The sequence below is a fragment of the Scyliorhinus canicula genome, chromosome 9 (genome assembly GCF_902713615.1).
Source record: "Scyliorhinus canicula chromosome 9, sScyCan1.1, whole genome shotgun sequence".
NCBI classification, from domain to species: domain Eukaryota; kingdom Metazoa; phylum Chordata; class Chondrichthyes; order Carcharhiniformes; family Scyliorhinidae; genus Scyliorhinus; species Scyliorhinus canicula.
The window spans coordinates 88,995,988-89,008,458 of NC_052154.1; positions in this window are offsets into that span (position 1 = coordinate 88,995,988).

The window sequence follows — 12,471 nt, forward strand, 5'->3', positions numbered from 1 at the left end:
AGTGTTTAAAAACTGGCAGTACAACAGTGGCCCTTTATGGAAGGGGTCGAAATGAGTGAGAGTGAGGGTTTTGCAAGGAAGGCAGGAGGAAGGAAGTAGGGGGTGTCCTTATATGCAAAGATAATCACCTTCACCCCAAAGATAGTAACCCTCTTCCTTCCTACCTTTGCAATAACTTTTGTGTAAGACCAGGCAGCCCATCCCACCTGCCTGCCCATGGCACGGGCAACTTAATATTGATGTCAATTGGCTTGTTAATAAGCTCAATTATTTATTTATATATGGTGAGCAGCAGGGCTGCTGATTTTGGTGCCCACCCACCACCTATACTCTGGGCAAGATGGTGGTGGGTTAGTCACCCCTCGTATTCTACATGCAGGGGCGACTAGTGTGGTACCTACCTCAGTTTTGCTTTCCTCCCAAAAATTCACAAGCTCCCTAATCCAAGACCATGGTTACCTCTCTCCTGTTCTTTGTGGCCTTAGCATGCTCCGTAAAGGCTGCACGGCAGCACAAGTGGATAAAACTGTGGCTTCACAGCACCAGGGTCCCAGGTTTGATTCCCCACTGGGTCACTGTCTGTGTGGAGTCTGCATTTCTCCCAGTGTGTGCGTGGGTTTCCTCCAGGTGCTGTGGATTGGCCATGATAAATTGCCCTTAGTGACCAAAAAGGCTAGGAGGGGCTATTGGGTTGCGGGGAATAGGGTGGAAGTGAGGGCTTAAGTGGGTCGGTGCAGACTCGATGGGCCGAATGGCCTCCTTCTGCGCTGTATGTTCTATGTTCTATGTATCAGCTTTGACCCTTTCATCCAAGTTTCTATCCAGGTGCAGGGGCTATGCAGGGGCAGCAGGGTAGCATGGTGGTTAGCATAAATGCTTCACAGCTTCAGGGTCCCAGGTTCGATTCCCGGCTGGGTCACTGTCTGTGTAGAGTCTGCACGTCCTCCCCCTGTGTGCGTGGGTTTCCTCCGGGTGCTCCGGTTTCCTCCCACAGTCCAAAGATGTGCGGGTTAGGTGGATTGGCCATGCTAAATTGTCCGTAGTGTCCTAATAAAAGTAAGGTGGTGGGTGGGGGGGGGGGGTTGGTTTACGGGTATAGGGTGGATACGTGGGTTTGAGTAGGGTGATCATGGCTCGGCACAACATTGAGGGCCGAAGGGCCTGTTCTGTGCTGTACTGTTCTATGTTCTATAGGTGTAATTATGCTTGCAAGATGCGCCATTAAGGGACTGCGCTAGGGATGAGTAAGTTGCTAAAAGTTGGTTCAGAGGTAGTTTGTTGTGGAGTAACACAAATAATTGGCTAATTGATTCCATTTACTATTCCCCACCACAGGACATACTTTGTTTCTTGAAGTATAATTAAATGGCATTGTTTTTATCCCATCAATTGTACTACAACAGCCCTTGGTGGAATCTAGACCCAAGAAGGCAGTGACAGATCCCTTGCTAGTTGCAATATTTTACCACATCATTAAATTGTTGTGTTTCACTGCCTGCCCGCCACCCTCAATAGCAGAAACACCACTGTCAATAACAGAAAAGTGACATGTCCTGTCCTTCCTAACAAACAACCGCTGCCATACAGAAGGACATGGGATCTGTTCCCCTCCAAGTCACTCACCATCCTGACTTAGAACATAGAACAGTACAGCACAGAACAGGCCCTTCAGCCCTCGATGTTGTGCCGAGCAATGATCACCCTACTTAAACCCACGTAACCCGTATACCCGTAACCCAACAATCCCCCCATTAACCTTACACTACGGGCAATTTAGTATGGCCAATCCACCTAACCCGCACATCTTTGGACTGTGGGAGGAAACCGGAGCACCCGGAGGAAACCCACGCACACACGGGGAGGACGTGCAGACTCCACACAGACAGTGACCCAGCCGGGAATCGAACATGGGACCCTGGAGCTGTGAAGCATTGATGCTAACCACCATGCTACCGTGAGACTTGGAAATATATAATCCGTTCCTTCACTATCGTTGGTTCAAAATCCAGGAACTCCCTTCCTAACAGCACTGTGGGGATATCTACACCACATGGACTGCAGCGGTTCAAGAAGGCAACTCATCACTACCTTCTCAAGGGCAACTAGGGATGGGCAACAAATGCTGGCCTAACCAGCGAAGCTCACATCCCATGTACGAATATTGAAAAACATGGGAGACAACTCACGGTCAACCATGAACTCAACTCTGCAGTAATGTTCTGATTTTTTTGCAGTACAATAAGTTTTATCAAGTTTTGTAATAATGTTACATTTGCTTGCAAAACTCTTGCTTCAGTCCCCTTCCCCAGAGTAATCTGAATCAGGTTGTTTACCTAATTGGTACATTGTCACATACATCAGAATGGAAATAGCTCTAAATTACAAATTCTAATGTCTATCAACCAATGACGCTGGAGTAAAGAAATATCTAGAAATGATCTCACTGTAATTTGGCACTTTGCTTCAGAACAAATGAATATTTATATTTACTTGGAGACAAATCTTTCCTAGACGATTTTCCATTTGCATTTATTGGGCACGATTCTCCGTTTGGGAGACTATGATTCTCCGTTGGCTGGTGCGGAAAACAGGAACCGTGATTGGGCGGAGAATATGTTCTGACGCCAAAATCGCGGTGAGCACCGATTTGACGCCAAATTGCAATACTCTGTCACCTCAACAGAGGCGTCAATGCCGTCCGGAACGAACGTACAATAAACATTGTTTGCATATCATTAGCGGGCCTGACCCGGTATTCTCTGGGGCCTCCACGATTCTCCGCATCTGGTAGGCCAAGTTCCCGATGACGAGGTTCACTTCATAGAGGATTTCATAGAATTTACAGTGCAGCAGGAGGCCATTTGGCCCATCGAGTCTGCACCGGCTCTTGGAAAGAGCACCCTACCCAACCGCACACCTCCACCCTATCCCCATAACCCAGTAACCCCACCCAACACTAAGGGCAATTTTGGACACTAAGGGCAATTTATCATGGCCAATCCACCTAACCTGCACATCTTTGGACTGTGGGAGGAAACCGGAGCACCCGGAGGAAACCCACGCAGACACGGGGAGGATGTGCAGACTCCGCACAGACAGTGACCCAGCCGGGAATCGAACCTGGGACCCTGGAGCTGTGAAGCAATTGTGCTATCCACAATGCTACCGTGCTGCCTTGTGCTTTTAAAAATCGTGAAACCGAAGTCATGGCTGCTGAGGGAGAGGGGGTACGGAAAGTGTCCAACGCCGCCATAGTGCGCTGACAGTTGTGCCGCTGGCAGGGGGGCTTTTGCCAGGGCTGGGGGAGAGTAGCGGGGAGGGTCCAGGAGGTGGACTGTGGGGTTAGGGTGACGGGCACGGAACATATTTGTCACAGCCGGAAAAGCAGCCATGCAGCTGCACACGCCGCTGACAGCCCACTGTGAACTTCAGGGCACGGATAGTATCTGTGTGTCCCCCCCCCCCCCACCCCCAGGCTACGCCCCCGGGTGCCCTCTGGCCCCAACCGACCCATGAGCAGGATGGGCGAGCTCCAGCACAACCAGTGCCATCTTGTCTGTGTACCATCACTCCAGGGTGATGGGCCTGTGTTGGCAGTGTGAGTGGGTCAATATACAAGGCAGGAGGGTAATGATCACTCGCTGTGAGGAAGGTTCTGGTGCTGCTCAGGAGGTGATTAAGTCTGGCTCCTGTCTTTCTGCTGACAACACGCTCACACCCATCATTATGACGGAGTCTGCATTGGGGGCTTTTGATCTTGGACAACTGTGCCGGAGGGGGTTTGCGGGGGGGGGGGGGGGGGGAATAGGTGGTGGGGGTGCGGGCAGGCTTGCTGTGAAGATTAAAATGACAGAGACTTCATATGTTTCAGGTGTGAAATGTTTTACTGGTTAACATTTTAATGCAACAGATTTCCATTCCCCCGAGCTACGGATAGTTACCTCATCAGTTCCCATTTCTTGATCTTCTGTGATCTACTGCTATGTCGAGGTGTGTCCCCAGGATGCACATCACAGGTGGAGGTAGCCTTGTGCCTTTTGTGCCCTATGGCCATTGATGTCCTTGGTAGTTGTCATCTGGAAGGCCTGGAACTGGAGGGCCCCGGCTGACTTACTGGTGTCACAGGCGTCGCTGTGCCACCCTGTTCTACCCATTGCCCTTGAGATGTGCTGGTGTCAGAAGAAATGGAGACCACCTTAGCCTCCTTAGTGAAGGCCCTCTGATGGGCTCCAGCACTTCCTCCACCCTGAGGGTGTCCGTAGGGCCCGAAGTGATGGTCCATGGAGATCACAGAGTTTCCAGAGGAGAGCGCAGAGAGTGATAGTGAGGTTTGACTGCAACAGAGAGGTTAGACCCACTGCACCTTCATCCAGATAACCTGTCTCAAGTGAGTTGTTTATGTTGAAAATTATCCTTCTCCTTGGAGCTCTCCTCCGAGGTGATCTCTTGGATGGCAGGGGAGGCAGCGACTCCAGGTGGCCCAGCTTCATCAGATGATGATTCTGCGAGACAATGGGCATGTGGTCAGCGCAAAGGAAAGATATCCTTTGTGATGAGCATGCGTTTTTTAGGAAGTTCACCTTTGCATTTGGCTATGAGGTTTGCTGTCAGCATTAGACACTTCTATGTGGTTCCAGCATTGTTGGTGGCACTGTCATTCTGGCTGGGAGTTTAAGGTAGAAAAATACAGCTATTTGGCTGTATTTGGCATGCTTGATGAAGATTCTTGGAGTTTTAAACAAGGCCTTTATTTTGAGCTATAGCACAGGCTCTGGTTCTCCAACTGCAGCACACACCAGAGAGCCCTGTTCAAGGATTGTATAGACAGCTATGCTTCAGATTCAACTGCAACAAATTAGCATATACCAATCATTTGTTACTAATTATCTATGTCCAATCATGACTATTGTTTAGGATAATATCATGCACAATACATGTGAACAAATTGACCAATTACAACAAGTGCACATCTACTTAATTATAATATCCAATTATTTATATTGGTTGTTCGTTATCTGGCTTGTTGCCTATCGATCACCCTCCCTGTGGGGTACTCTTGTTGCTTAATGGCTCCTCTCAAGGTATAGACAAACAGCTCTATATGATTCTCGCTTCCTTCCATTATCTTCAGGCACTTTGGCACCAGAACAAATGGTCAAAGATCCCACATTATTATTACAGACCTTGAGAGCAAACACCTGTGGAGTTCCTGCCTGAAAACTAGCCCCTGGCAGATTATGCCCTTGGGGTGTCTTCTTATTACTGGCAACGTGTCTCTCACAGACCGAACTGAAGATTTTAACCTCTTCAGTCAATAGTGGGTATGGTGAAAAATTAACTTGAGTTTTTTAATTAGTTCAGGTATAGGGCTGGATTCTCCGCTGTCGGGATTTTCCATTGCGCCGGCGACCCGGGAATTTGCCGACGGTGTGGGGCTGCCCACAATGGGAAGCCCCATTGGCCGGCTGGCGAGACGGAGAATCCCACCGAATATGTCTAAAACTATCCGCTTCAGGGAGTTACAGCATTTGCTCTGTGGGTGCAGTGTTGACCTCATCAACAGTGCCTGGAGGTTGAGGCTCCACTGGTTGTTCGTTGCTGTCTTGCCCATCCTCCACTAGAGGTGCCATGGTAACTCTCTGAGTGATTGGCTGGTCTGACCAATGAGGGCTTTCCGACACTTGTAATAAAAATAGACAACTCTGCTCTGCAAAGAAAGAAGACAATTCAGAGCTGAAGTCCCAGTCAAGATACTCTTTCTTGTTGGAGCTCTCAAAGACTTGCAGTTGTGTATAATTTATAACAATGGTTGTCTTGACAATCTTTTTTGAGGAGATTCGGGGCTAGACAGGCATCTCTGATCCAGAAAAATAGGCTAGTGACGGATGATGTACATCAGCTCGCAGATGTGTTTGCTTCCACAGATCATTGGTTCTGGAATCATACCTTTGTTCAGAAGTCAGGGGCTGGTTTAGCTCACTGGGCTAAATCGCTGGCTTTTAAAGCAGACCAAGTAGGCCAGCAGCACGGTTCGATTCCCGTACCAGCCTCCCTGGACAGGCGCCGGAATGTGGCGACTAGGGGCTTTTCACAGTAACTTCATGTGGTGAATGTGATTCACACCGGATTATAATCTGTATATACATGTGTCTGTATTGTAAGTGCAGTTGCACTACCTGTCCTCCAGGGGGAGTAGCTCTGGGAATGCTCGAGTTGTACGGGGCTTCTCCCTTGGCTCTGCCTAGGGGTAGTAGGACAATTCGCCGAAAGACAATTAGCCGACGGACAGTTGGCCGACAGACAATTGACAGACGGGACAATTCACAGACAGGACAATTGGCCAATAGAACAATTAGTCGACAGGGAATAGTTGCACTTAAAATAGTTATACTAAATTACGTACTTCAACAATTGTAAATGAATTTCAAGACTTCAAGACAATTAGTCGACAGGGAACCCACTGAAAATAGTTATACTAAATTACGTACTTCAACAATTGTAAATGAATTTCAAGACTTCAAGACAATTAGTCGACAGGGAACCCGCTGAAAATAGTTATACTAAATTACGTACTTCAACAATTGTAAATGAATTTCAAGACCTTATTCAAAGCCCTTCAGTATCTATCATGGAATTTGTCAAAACGGAGCGAGGAGGCAAAAAGCTTCTGTTCGAGGGATATGCCTATATTATTGACAAAACCTGGAAATCAAAGACTTATTGGAGATGCGCAAATCATAAAGTCTGCAACGCAAGAATGACAACGATCGATGAGGAAATTAGCAGAACGTCTTCTGAATACTCGCATCCGCCAACACCTATTGAGAATCAAGCTTCAAAAGTTAAAGAAGAAATAAAACATCTTGCTGCACAATCTGAACAATTGCCAAGCTCTATCATTGATAATCTAACGTCCGATATCCCCTTGACTATTGTCGGAGCATTACCAAAAAAGGACTCTCTCAAGCGTACGGTGCGACGAAAAAGACCAGTAATAAGTGAGGAAGAACTAAATAAGACTCCAAGAGGTGATGATTTTTTACTCTATGAAAATGAAGATGTTTCTATATTTGGTACGTTGAAAAATTTTGAAATTTTATCCAAGAAAACCGAATGGTTTTGTGACGGGACTTTTGACTCTGCGCCTTTGGGTAAGCAGCTATACACGATCCATGCACTAATTTCTGAACGTAAAACAGTGCCACTACTTTATGGTGTAACAAACAGTAAAAGTGAACAGAATTATGATTTAATATTTAAATTCATTACAGAGGGGCAGCACGGTGGCCTAGTGGTTAGCACAACCGCCTCACGGCGCTGAGGTCCCAGGTTCGATCCCGGCTCTGGGTCACTGTCCGTGTGGAGTTTGCACATTCTCCCCGTGTTTGCGTGGGTTTCGCCCCCACAACCCAAAAATGTGCAGAGTAGGTGGATTGGCCATGCTAAATTGCCCCTTAATTGGAAAAAATAATTGGGTAATCTAAATTTATAAAAAAAAAAAAATTCATTACAGAGGGAAGGAATTTAAATGTGACATCTATTACAGTGGACTTTGAGAAAGCAGCTATAAACAGCATCAAAAAACATTTACCTCACGTTTCTGTGTATGGTTGTTTTTTCACTTTGGCCAGTGTTTATGGCACAAGATACAGACTACAGGCTTACAAAGGTGGTACAGCGACCGAGAAAATGCTTTCATTATAAAACAGCTGCAAGCGATAGCTTTCGTACCACCTGATGATGTTGCTGTTTTGTTTGAACAATTTCTTCATTCTTTAGATGCACAAACAGATGAAATTTTGGAGCAGTTCCTGTCCTATTTCGAGTGTACATGGGTAGGAATCATGCAATGCGGTAGACGTCGACGCCCAATATTTGACATTTATTTATGGTCCTGTCACTCCAGAGTTCTCAGTGATCTCCCAAAAACTAACAACTCGCTAGAAGGGTGGCACCACGCCTTCAGTAGACGAGTCAATGTCCATCACCCTAATTTATCCAAATTAATTCAGAAGCTTAGGATTGAACAGTCAAGCACTGAAATTATAATTGAACAGGCATTATCAGGGGCTGATGTGGCAAGGGAAAACAAAAAATACATTCGCCTCAAGAAAAGACTCCAAAAACTTGTACTCAACTACAATGCTGAAGATGGGTTGCAATTTTTACGTGCATGTGCACATAATTGTATCTAAGAGTTTTTAACAGGCTGTTCCTGTCTTTTTATATAAATGAGTAATTTTTTAAATAATCGTTAATAAATTATATTTAATAAATAATTTGTTGTATTTCTATTTCTATTTCGCCTATCCCTTTTATTCTTTTATTTTTAATAAGTGTTGGCCAATTGTCCTGTCTGTCAATTGTCTGTCTGTCAATTGTCTGTCGGCTAATTGTCTGTCGGCCAATTGTCCTGTCGGCGAATTGTCCTGTCTGTCAATTGTCCGTCGGCCAGCTGTCCGTCGGCTAATTGTCTTTCGGCGAATTGTCCGCACACGCTGCCCAGGACTCCTTCCCCGGAAGCTGCTGTATAAAAAATCAGTGCCACATGGTCAGCCGGCCAGTTCACCGAAAGTTCAACGGCTAATAGGCTGGCTCTGTTGTGAGTATATTAAAACCGCTATTCTAATCCTACAAGCACGTGTCCGTAGAATTGTTGGTTCCAACACTTCATTGAAGCCTACTCGTGACAATAAGCGATTTTCATTTTCATTTTTCATTTCAAGTCAGATTCCCTGGACCCTTAGGGTGGCGATATTGTTTGAAGCCAGAGGTCTCTCAGGTATGGCTCTTTGTCCTGTAGGACCATAACACTGGTTTCTGTGTCCAATTTAATGTTTGTGAGATGGCCATTAACCAAAGTGTTCGCGTTCCAAAGCGAAAATCCAAGATATTTGACTTCACACAAGAAGCCTGGTTGTGTGACCTCTTGGTGTGCAGTCTTGGCCTCATGAATCACCTTTGGCTCCTCTGTACATTTGGATGTTTTTGCATGGACTGTTTGCTGAAGTGCGCAATTCTGTTGCATTGAGAGCATTTGGCTGAAATTGCAGGACATTAATCTTGTCTGTGAAGGCGCTTTGCTCCACAGCATTGACACGGTCGCTTGACTGGTCGGTTAGGGTATTGCTCCCCTTGGCTTCGAGTGTCCCTGTTTCTCTGCTGTTTCACTAAATGGATGGTGGGATTTCCTTTGTCTCGCTGTTTACTTCCTCCTCTCAAAATAGACTTGTGCTGCACAGAGTTCAGACTGCCCAGCAATCTAGATAACTTTCTCAAGGGTTAGACCTTCTTTCTATTACAGCATGTCTGAGAGTGCGTCATCTGCTACTCCATCACTATTTTAACCCTGATAAATTCAGATTTAAGTCTCTACATTTGCAGCCTTCAGCCATCCTATAGTTGACAGGTTCACCTCGCTGCTGGGCACATTTATTAAATTTAGCCCATTCAAGGGTTTTGTTACTTCTTAGGTTAAAATATGAACAAAGAACAAAGAAAAGGAGGGCAGCACAGTGGCGCAGTGGTTAGCACTGCTGCCTCACAGCGGCGAGGTCCCAGGTTCGATCCTGGCTCTGGGTCACTGTCCGTGTGGAGTTTGCACATTCTCCCCGTGTTTGGGTGGGCTTCACCCCCATAGCCCAAAGATGTGCAGGGTAGGTGAATTGGCCATGCTAAATTGCCACTTAATTGGAAAAAAAAGAATTGGATGCTCTAAATTTATTTTTTAAAAAGAACTAAGAAAAGTACAGCACAGGAACAGGCCCTTTGGCCCTCAAAACGTGCGCCAATCACGATGCCCGAACTAAAAACTAAACCTTTTGACATTTCTTGATTCATATCCCTCGGGCGGAAATCTCCGCAGGGGGCCGAATTAGTGAAGGCTGTTGTGAACTCGGCCGAGGTTCACGACGGCCTCAGAGCCCGCTCCCCGGACCTAATTCACCCCCACCCGGGGGGCTAGGAGTGGGCCTCCGTCGTTGTCGGCAGCGACCTTGTCACGCCGAGAATGTGAAGTCAACTGCGCATGCGCGGGTTGCCGGTTCCAATCCGCGCATGCGCGGATGACTTCATTGCGCAGACGGCATGAACGCGTGCATGCGCGATGCCGTCTTTCTCCACCGCCGCCCGGTAAGACGTGGCGGCTTGATCTTGCCGGGCGGCGGAGGGGAAGGAGTGCGTCTGTTCTGGACACTGCAGTGACCAGGTGTGGTTGCTGCCGTGGTGAAATGGGCGTGAAGGGCCGGCCGCTCGGCCCATCGGGCTCGGAGAATCGCCGTTTGCTGTGAAAAACGGCGAGCGGCGATTTTCCCGCGAGCGGGGAGGGGGGAGGGGGGGGAGAGAGAGAGAATCGCTGGGGGCGTCAGGGGGGCGTAAAAAATGTCGGGAGGCCCTCCCACGAATCTCCCACGCCTCGTGGGGAGCGGAGAATTCCGCCCCTCTATTTTCTCCCTATGCATGTACCCATCCAGATGCCTCTTAAATGTTGCTAATGTGCCTGCTTACACCACATCCTCTGGAAGCACATTCCTGGTACCCACTGCTCTCTGTGTGAAAAATGTACCCTGCACATCTGCCTTAATCTTTCCCCCTATCATCTTGAACCTGTGCCACCTTGTAATTGACACCTCCACCCTTGGAAAAAGCCTCCGACTATCCACTGTCTATGCCTCTCATAATTTTGTAGATGTCTATCAGGTCTCCCCTCAGCCTTCCTTCTTTTCAGTGAAAACAATCCTAGTTTATTCAACCTCTCCTCATAGTCAACACCCTCAAGACCAGGCAACATCCTGGTGAACCTTCTTCGTACTCTCTCCAAAGCTTCCACATCTTTGCCCACTCTCCAAAGGTTCCACTTCGTTCAAAAGATTTTGGTTCTTCTTCAAATTTAGCAGGTGATTAGTTGATTCCTTGTCCAGCCATAATGTCATCTGCTATCGGGCATGCTGAATAAAGCAGTGTATTAACTTATCATAGAATCATAGAACCCCTCCAGTGCAGAAGGAGGCCATTTGGCTCATTGGGTCTGCACTGACCCTTCGAAAGACCATCCTATCTAGACAAATCTCCCGCCCTCTTCCTGCAGCTCCACCCTAAGGGGCAATTTAGCATGGCCAATCCACCTAATCTGCACATTTTTGGACTGTGGGAGGAAACCGGAGCACCCGGAGGAAACCCACGCAGACAGGGATAATGTGAAAACTCCACATAGACAGTCACCCGAGGTTGGAATTGAACCCAGGTACCTGGCGCTGTGAAACAACAGTACTAATCAATGGGCTACCATGCTGCCCACAACCTGTTAAGCTTCTGTCTTGCTATCCAGACCTGAGGCAATCATGTATCTCAGGAATCTCTTTCTACAAAGTTCCCAATTATGTGTTTGATCTGGACCTTGGATAAATCCAAATTAACCTGGAAGAATTGATTTCTGTTCCATGGTTAAAAAATGTTGAAGTGTTGATCCAACTTTAAGAAGTTGCTGAAATTCAAGATGGCGCCACAGTTCATTTGAAGACAAAGGGTTTACTCGCACTTGCCTATATTATCAGACTCCCTGTTACAATAGTGCTGAGATCAACCTTGAAAATGTTTTAAACACTGGCTACTTGAATCGACTAGCTGGAGACTTCTGCGTTTCAGCGCTATGCTTTAGACTCCCTAAAGGGTTGACTCCAGGCCTTTGATGGTCTTTAACACTGACTCTTTAGTCACAATTCTTCTGAGTTAATTAATTATATTTTTTCTATTCAGAGCAAGCTTGGATGCCGCATGTTCAGGTCCCAGCTCGGGGAATCTGGATGTTTCAGTGGAGGGTTTAAACAGCAATTTCTGACCATTGAAGTAGCCACTTTAAATTTTTCTTTAGTCTTGCGGGACTTTAGTTTTTCTCAGAAGTATTTTGCGAAGTTTTGGGGCTTTTTTCATTGGCTGCCATCATGTTGGAAGCTGTTGGATACCATTCAGTATCTCTTAATGAAGTCTTTGAAATCTTAAATAGATTAATGCCAGTATGTATTTATTAACCGCAAGAACTAGGAACATACAGTAAAGGGTTCAAGGTAAGAGCTGTTTCCATGCTTGCTTGTGCACACCGCTCTGTCCAACACTCGACTGACCTCTAGGTGCGGGTGATGTATTCTGTTTAATGATACTCTACACAGTCCCATGTTAACCTGATATGCAGCAGACCCTATTGTTACAATACGGGCGGCCCAATCTTTTGCAATTTAAAAATGTAATTGACCAGATCGGCTTGAAAGAGGCTCCACTCTCTTCTAACTCCCGGACAAGTTGGAGGGGTTACAATTGAGTCCTAAATCTCAGAATGAAATCATTTTGTTTCCCTTACTGTTCGACAGTCCAATCTCCATGTGTCAATATCACTTTGATCTGCCAGAAAATGGGAGTGAAATGGGTCAGACTCTCACACAAGGAAAAGCAAAACATGGCAGATTGTTAATTCGATTC